The sequence below is a fragment of the Aulostomus chinensis genome, chromosome 24 (assembly GCF_037954235.1).
Source record: "Aulostomus chinensis isolate RoL2024-O1b breed Wild chromosome 24, RoL_Achi_v1.0, whole genome shotgun sequence".
Classification (NCBI taxonomy): Eukaryota; Metazoa; Chordata; class Actinopteri; order Syngnathiformes; family Aulostomidae; genus Aulostomus; species Aulostomus chinensis.
The window spans coordinates 6,344,653-6,353,570 of record NC_141343.1 but is presented as its reverse complement, the minus strand read 5'-3'; the positions used below and the strand labels follow the sequence as shown (position 1 = coordinate 6,353,570).

The 8,918-nt window shown below is 43.9% G+C and overlaps 1 long non-coding RNA gene across 2 annotated transcripts; it reads left to right on the top strand.

Annotated features, from left to right (window-relative positions):
• The first annotated feature begins 3,246 nt into the window (after positions 1-3,246).
• LOC147238514 (uncharacterized) lies at positions 3,247-7,685 on the top strand. 2 transcript variants are annotated; one of them, XR_015111877.1, is made up of 4 exons: positions 3,247-4,787; positions 5,392-5,452; positions 5,900-6,272; positions 6,369-7,685. It is a non-coding gene; the product is annotated as an uncharacterized LOC147238514 (long non-coding RNA). The 2 variants fall into 2 exon arrangements; XR_015111876.1 differs by having other exon boundaries at positions 5,900-7,685.
• Positions 7,686-8,918: the final 1,233 nt, after the last annotated feature.

The following is an 8,918-nucleotide window of genomic DNA, read 5'->3' as shown; positions in this document are numbered from 1 at the left end:
CAGCGCGTGCAGACGGAGAGTGGAACTCAGCCCAGAGTTCCTGCGCGTGACTGCTGAAATAGCCCCGCCCCCTGAGCTGCACTGAGGCGGGAGAACAACACCCAAATTAACACCATGGAACTAAAAATCATTTAAACCTGCTTTGAAGTCATTCAAAAATACATTTGCTGACCCTTAACCTCACGCAGCCCCCCTCCACGTCACCTACATATATAATCTTTAAATATGACAGTACTTGTGTCAACCACCTTCTTTCATGATATGAACTTCATTATCAACAGTTGAGTGATGGCTTCATATTTAATCTAAGTAACCAATGTTTAATATAATTTATTGGGAAGCCATGAGTGAAAGTGGAAAGTTGAAATTGTCTGACAGGAATTTTTATGAGATCCTTGTTTCTGAGGGGAACGTATATTAGGTGGTACATAATCAGTCTGCACTGTCTGTCTACTGTTGAGAAAGTGGTGCTTTGTTCCTCCTGGTACTTTACAGCAAACCTCATCTGTCAGAGGTGAGACACCAGCACCCAATATTACACATTTCTTTGGTAAAGGACAAGATTGGACGTTAAATGGTTAAAATAGAACAATGTCTGAAATTGTCATTCACCTTAAATGTGGGCATCATTCTAACCATATACAGGACACAGAGCATGAAAGGAAAGATGAGTACAAGTATCTGCTACAGTCAGTGGGACTTTATTAGAAATACATTTGTTTTCAGATGAAAAAATGGAATGCATGGAATAAAACAAGCAAACTGCTAGTGATTAGCAACCTGTCAGCTCATGAAGGGAAAAACTCAACGTATCAGTTTTCAGACGGAGCGATGGGTGGGAGTGTTCCAGTGGGAGTTTGCTGGATGCCAGCTTGTGAAAGACCTCAGGAGTCATCAGGTGTTTTACTCAGAGGGATTCATTCATGATAAATGAGCATGGAGGAGACCCAGTAATCATCAACACAAGCGTCACATGAGCGTCACCACCCACTTTTATTGATTGGTTCTTGTAAGAATCACTCCTAACGCCATCAGGATGTCATTTTTTGTCCTGCCCTGTCTCAACTGTTGGAGCACAACTACAGCCTGAACTCTGCCACTACCTTATCCCTCCCTAACAACCTCATACAGACCCACTACCTGGACTAGCCTGACCCCCCTGACCCTCATCAGTCACTCCTAGTGCCTCACACTGGAGGGAATAGGAGCATCTGTGAGCTCTGACTGTTGGGATGCACATCCATGTGATGGAAGAGCTGTTTTAAACAGGGAATCATTTGACCTCTTGACCTGTGTGGGCAGGTACAGAGGGACGACTCCATCATGAACACTAATATTACTCAACAAATGGGTCTTTAGCTTCTTTCTAAAGGTGTCCACAGCGTCCTCATGTCCAGTGGGAGAGCGTTCCAGAGTCTAGGAGCTGCAACCTGGAAGGTTCACTCTCCTTCACTGAGGCTGAATACCTGTGGTCAGTGAGGATAAGGAACCCCACAGGTGTCACTAAAGTGCTGAAAACTGCAAAGCACTCAGCTGATCAAGCTGGGATCAACTGCTGTGGTGATCAAGATAATCACCAGTCATAAAATATACAGCAAAAAAAATAAATAAGATAAAACATAACCAGAAAAAAAGCATTTTCTACACCAGATGTCACACGGCTCAGTAGACCTCTGGTTTGACCCGTAGCAGGTCCAGTCTCCAGGGTGCCCCCATCATTCTGCTTTTCAGTCGCAGGACATGCAGCAGAATCCCGTCGCTCCTCTGCAGAAGAACATATGAGAGCGTCTGCTTGCTCTTCTCTGGCTGGACGTAGGGGAGAGTCTGTTTGCTCTTCAGAAGTTTGCTGGACCTTCACTTGAAGGTCATGATTTTCCTCTTTCAAACAGCTTTTTAAATCATGAAGATTTCCCAGGATTTCCCTCTGAGCACTGTTCCTTTTCTTCTTTTGTGTTCTCACTGCACATAGAAGACTCTGGACTTCACCGTTCAGACTGTCAGTCTTTGTGGGGTCCTGGTCCTTCCTTGATGCAAGGTGGGCCAACTCAGCAGTGAAGGTCTCTGTCTCCTGAGATGCAGTAGAAACTGGTCTCCTCAAACATCCATTTCCTGCCTCTGTCTCCTCACTCTGGGATCTCAGCTGTTCAAGAGTCGTCTTCTTCTCAGTGAGTTCCTCTCTCATTTTGTTCATCTCTGCCTGGATGGAGTTGAGCTCACACTTGAGGTCACACTTCTCCTTGTAAACAATCTTCACCTCAAGCTGAAGATTGTGGACTTGTGTGTTCAGGTCTCTGATCTGAGTCTGGTTCTCCTCCCTCACAGATTCAAGGTTGCCCACCATGGCAGACATGTTCTCTACCAGCTGATATGCAATAATCTTCTCTTGTCCAAGACTAGAAACCTGTCCCCACAAATTCTGATTTTCTGTCCATCTCTTGTCACACAGAGACTGAAGCTGATCAAGTGCACTTTTCTTCTCTGTCAGGTCTTCCTCAAGACATTTCATCTCCACCTGTTCACTCTCCCTCAGAGACTGAACGTGGGTCAGCTCTTTTCTGAGCTCATTGTTCTCTCCATCAACCTTCCTCCCCTCACGCTGAAGACTGTGGACTGTTGTGTTCAGATCTTCTATCTGAGTCTGGTTCTTGTCCTGGACCGTTTTGAGGTTGGCCACCACAGCAGTGAGGTTCTGTAGCTCCTGGATTGCTCTTTTATTCTCACATTCAAGAGTAGAAACTTGTTCCCTCAAATTCTGGTTTTCTGCCTGTGTTTTGTCACTCAGAGACTGAAGCTGCTCAAGTGCAGCTTTCTTCTCAGTCAGGTCCTCCTGCTCTGTCAGCCTGAGAGATGGAGGAGCAGGATCACATTGACCAGGATCATTCAGTGGATAAATACAGCTCCTACTGAGATCCACCAGATCTCTGAATGCTCCAACGATACAATCCAATGGAGTCATAGCCTTCTGTCCTGTGTTGATCTGAAGATCTTGAGCCAGACTAAATCTCCTGGAACTGTCAAGTGTTTAAAGACCAAAACTGTCCCATAAATTTGGAGTCTGGATTCTTTTCTAGAATTTGATGGCAATGACAGTCCTGCAGTGACATCACTGACATGACTGGATGACTTCAGACACATGACTGGATGACTTCAGTCACATGACTGGATGACTTCAGACACATGACTGGATGACTTCAGTCACATGACTGGATGACAGTGTAGATGCCAATGTAGAGGCTGGGGAAATAGTCTCTGAGAATCCAGCTTGAACCCACGCCCTCCTTGTTTTTCAAAAACCCAAACAGCGACCATCAGTCTCCCTCAAATCCTGGACTTGGTTCAGTGTTTCTGTTCCATTTTGCAGCAGTCGGTGAACTTCATTCTCAAGGACTGCCAGCCTCTCAGCATTGTGGGGAGTGAAGTGTTCAAGGAACTGGTTCAGGTCCTTGAACACTCATGTTTTGCCAACGAGAAAGGTTTGTGTGGAAGTTACATAAAGTAGTAGATGATATTGGCAATTTATTTCATCTGAAATTTAAATGTATTGATTTGCTTTTGGTTTAATTTTCACACCATCAAACAAATGGTGGCCAACAAGTACCAGGAGGAAAGGGAACGAGTGAAAATGGAGGTACAGCAAACTGTGGCAGTGAGTAAAACAGCTGACATGTGGACATCTGTGAACAAGGAGGCTCACTTGGCTCTGATCTCTCACTGCATTAATGAGAATTTGCAGTTGTGTACATCTGTGTTGGGAGTGCAATACTTTCCACAAAGCCACACTGCTGACAATGTGGCCCAAGTCAAAAGAGGTATGATGGAGGACTGGGCCATAACCAACAAAGTAAAGTGGTTTGTGACCGACGCAGCGGCAAACATGATAGCATCCATTAGACAGCTTCAAATACGCCACTCAATTTTCATTGCACATAGTCTCGATTTATTAGTTAGAAAATCATGTGATCAGATCCCCACACTTACATGCATCAGACACAAAGCTAGGAACACTGTCACATATTTTCATCCAAGCACTACAGCCAAGGAGAAGGTCGCTCACGTACAGCAACAGATGGGACGACCAACTCTGAAACTCATCAATGAGGTGCCAACACACTGGAGCAGCACACATGAAATGTTGTCAAGGCTGCATGATGAGAGGCAACCAGTGTGGGTGTCTCTGGCCTCTCTGAAGACAGATTTGACTCCACTTACAGCTGATGAGTTCACCATCATTAGAAAATCAGACAGCACAAAAACAGAAAAATGCCACCATATCATTTAAATTTTCTGTCATACAAATGAAGGTGTTGACTCTTTTTGTATCAGCCCCTCCCCTCTGTAGGTCTGGTGTCGCAATGGATAACGTGTCTGACTTCGGATCAGAAGATTCTAGGTTCCACTCCTGGCCAGCTCGCTTTCAACTTCATCCTGAGAAGCTTTCACACCTGAAGTGTGAACCATTGATAAAAGTCACTGAAATCCTCCCAGGTTTCCTCCTTGTCTGCTGTAAACATGAACACATGGATGATCCTGCTACCTCTCACATGTTAAGCTGGCACTTGACAGTGACAGCAGGAACACCAAAAATCCCAGTGTGTCATCAACATTTCCTGTCAAATCAAAGATAGAAGCTGTTGAATTTCTGTATCAGAACAAGGAGAAAGGAGCCCCAATGAAAGAGTGCTGATTCTTCATTCTGATGTTCTTCACTCCTACACAAGAGAGTGAAAGTGTGGGCTGGCTTGGAGCAACTGCCTGCTTCAGAATGGGACGAGACTCAGGACTTTCCAGTGAGTGCTGAGGAGCTTCACATGTTTTTTCTTTTTTTAAAAAAGGGAATGACGTGACTTACTCTGTATATTAGTATATGAACTAATAAAAATGTTCATCCCCAGTTTTAAGTTAGAATTAAATTGTAAACACAAAAATCTTGCCCTCTTCAATCCTGTCACTAAGTGTTGTAAACTGTTTGAAGCTGAATGTTCTCCTCTACTTTCCTCAATTGTGTTTCTTTCATGTCCTCCTGAGATCAAAGACAGAATTCTACGTACAAATAAATGTAACGGAGTAGATTTGTGCTTGGTAAATTATGGCAAAAAAGGCGCAACACCGCCGTCTAGTGGTGCAGTGGTTGGCGTGGGAACTGCACAAAAAAAGAGGACTACCGTTGTAAAACGTCCTCAGGCATGGTCTGGGATAATTAACACTAATTTAGACTTTCTGAAGGATTTAGATGTTCATACTTAATATTTTGCTCTGTAATGTTATTGTTGTGATTTGTACTAACGGTTTTAGCACTTACTGTGAGTTGTTAGTCCATGAAACTACGTTTTGGAAACTTGTAATGATGCTAAACTCGCTGAAATGTTAACCTTCGTTTCATGTGTTGTTCAGATTATCCTGAGACTGATGATAATTTCACACGCTGTCGCTGTGCCTGTATGCTGTGTTGCAGGTAATATGTTTACATAGTATTATGTTAATTGTTTAATTTGTGTGTATGAGCAGCCATTTTATTAGTTTTACTAAATGACTGGCATTCATTTGTCTACCTCTGAATCATATACTGTTGGCCACGTGTAAGCTATGTTTTTTTTAATACTTGTGGTAAATGTTTAATATGTTCTAAAATTTCTAAAATCATCTTTATGTCACATAATGGATTATGTGGGAGGGTTTTTGCTTATGTTTGAGGAACAACAATATGCACTATACGATCACACTTGAATGTAATATTTGTTTCTATTTCATGTGAACATATTTGTGTATTTTATTTTGTTTTATTTTATTGTTTATTGAGAAAATTGAGAATGGGCACAGAAAAAAGAGGACTCCACTGTGATTATCCTGAGACTGATGATAATTTCACACGCTGTCGCTGTGCCTGTATGCTGTATTGCAGGAGAGAGCTGTGCAAAATAAATGCCCCATAATCCACCTGGTCGTCATCTGTGGTCTGCAGAAGCAACAGTAGAGTGGAGCTGCATCTCACAGATAGCTGTGACCCGTCACATAAATACACCATCAAAGCCTCCTGATGACATCATCATCAATACTGACTTTGATCTGGAGGGTCTTGCTTTAATCTTGGCTTTGATCTGACTCATGTTTTCTGACAGGTTGCTGTTTCCACTCAAGAGCAACCAGTGGTTGATCCTATCAGACCAGTCTGATGAACGAAGCTTTTCACTGTCAGTGGAATCACTGGGAAAAGAAACTCCTCCTGTCAGACGTCGTCTAATATTTTACAAATCAACTGCTGCTCACCCTGGGAGGTAAAGATGTTCTTGCACTTCCTTACCTGATGTGTGTTGCTGTGTTGTTGTGTAACAAAGTGTACCACTCTCTGCTCCCTTAATTGCACCCCACAGGAAGAAATAGTTTTCTGAAACAAACTTGGCAGGACTGTCATTGCCATCACATTCTAGAAAAGAATCCAGACTCCAAATTTATGGGACAGTTTTGGTCTTTAAACACTTGACAGTTCCAGGAGATTTAGTCTGGCTCAAGATCTTCAGATCAACACAGGACAGAAGGCTGTGACTCCATTGGATTGTATCGTTGGAGCATTCAGAGATCTCAGTAGGAGCTGTATTTATCCACTGAATGATCCTGGTCAATGTGATCCTGCTCCTCCATCTCTAAGGCTGACAGAGCAGGAGGACCTGACTGAGAAGAAAGCTGCACTTGAGCAGCTTCAGTCTCTGAGTGACAAAACACAGGCAGAAAACCAGAATTTGAGGGAACAAGTTTCTACTCTTGAACGTGAGAATAAAAGAGCAATCCAGGAGCTACAGAACCTCACGGCTGTGGTGGCCAACCTCAAAACGGTCCAGGACAAGAACCAGACTCAGATAGAAGATCTGAACGCAACAGTCCACAGTCTTCAGCGTGAGGGGAGGAAGGTTGATGGAGAGAACAATGAGCTCAGAAAAGAGCTGACCCACGTTCAGTCTCTGAGGGAGAGTGAACAGGTGGAGATAAAATGTCTTGAGGAAGACCTGACAGAGAAGAAAAGTGCACTTGATCAGCTTCAGTCTCTGTGTGACAAGACATGGACAGAAAATCAGAATTTGTGGGGACAGGTTTCTAGTCTTGGACAAGAGAAGGAGGAGAACCAGACTCAGATAGAAGATCTGAACACAACAGTCCACAGTCTTCAGCGTGAGGGGAGGAAGGTTGATGGAGAGAACAATGAGCTCAGAAAAGAGCTGACCCACGTTCAGTCCACAATCTTCAGCTTGAGGTGAAGATGGTTCACAAGGAGAAGTGTGACCTCAAGTGTGAGCTCAACTCCATCCAGGCAGAGATGAACAAAATGAGAGAGGAACTCACTGAGAAGAAGATGACCCTTGAACAGCTGAGATCCCAGAGTGAGGAGAGAGAGGCAGAGACCAGTTTCTACTGCATCTCAGGGGACAGAGACCTTCACTGCTGAGTTGGCCCACCTTGAATCAAGGAAGGACCAGGACCCCACAAAGACTGACAGTCTGAACGGTGAAGTCCAGAGTCTTCTATGTGCAGTGAGAACACAAAAGAAGAAAAGGAGCAGTGCTCAGAGGGAAATCCTGGGAAATCTTCATGATTTAAAAGGCTGTTTGAAAGAGGAAAATCATGACCTTCAAGTGAAGGTCCAGCAAACTTCTGAAGAGCAAAAAGACTCTCCCCTACGTCCAGCCAGAGGAGAGCAAGCAGACACTCTCATATGTTCTTCTGCAGAGGAGCGACGGGGTTCTGCTGCATGTCCTGCAACTAAAAAGCAGAATGATGGGGGCACCCTGGAGACTGGACCTGCTACGGGTCAAACCAGAGGTCTACTGAGCCGTGTGACATCTGGTGTAGAAAATGCTTTTTTTCTGGTTATATTTTATCTTTTTTTTTTTTTTGCTGTATATTTTATGACTGGTGATTATCTTGATCACCACAGCAGTTGATCCCAGCTTGATCAGCTGAGTGCTTTGCAGTTTAAAGCACTTTAGTGACACCTGTGGGGTCCCTTATCCTCACTGACCACAGGTATTCAGCCTCAGTGAAGGAGAGTGAACCCTCCAGGTTGCAGCTCCTAGACTCTGGAACGCTCTCCCACTGGACATGAGGACGCTGTGGACGCCTTTAGAAAGAAGCTAAAGACCCATTTGGGGGTCAGGCTAGTCCAGATAGTGGGTCTGTATGAGGTTGTTAGGGAGGGATAAGGTAGTGGCAGAGTTCAGGCTGTAGTTGTGCTCCAACAGTTGAGACAGGGCAGGACAAAAAATGACATCCTGATGGCGTTAGGAGTGATTCTTACAAGAACCAATCAATAAAAGTGGGTGGTGACCTGCTCATGTGACGCTTGTGTTGATGATTACTGGGTCTCCTCCATGCTCATTTATCATGAATGAATCCCTCTGAGTAAAACACCTGATGACTCCTGAGGTCTTTCACAAGCTGGCATCCAGCAAACTCCCACTGGAACACTCCCACCCATCGCTCCGTCTGAAAACTGATACGTTGAGTTTTTCCCTTCATGAGCTGACAGGTTGCTAATCACTAGCAGTTTGCTTGTTTTATTCCATGCATTCCATTTTTTCATCTGAAAACAAATGTATTTCTAATAAAGTCCCACTGACTGTAGCAGATACTTGTACTCATCTTTCCTTTCATGCTCTGTGTCCTGTATATGGTTAGAATGATGCCCACATTTAAGGTGAATGACAATTTCAGACATTGTTCTATTTTAAACATTTAACGTCCAATCTTGTCCTTTACCAAAGAAATGTGTCATATTGGGTGCTGGTGTCTCACCTCTGACAGATGAGGTTTGCTGTAAAGTACCAGGAGGAACAAAGCACCACTTTCTCAACAGTAGACAGACAGTGCAAACTGATTATGTACCACCTAATATACGTTCCCCTCAGAAACAAGGATCTCATAAAGATTCC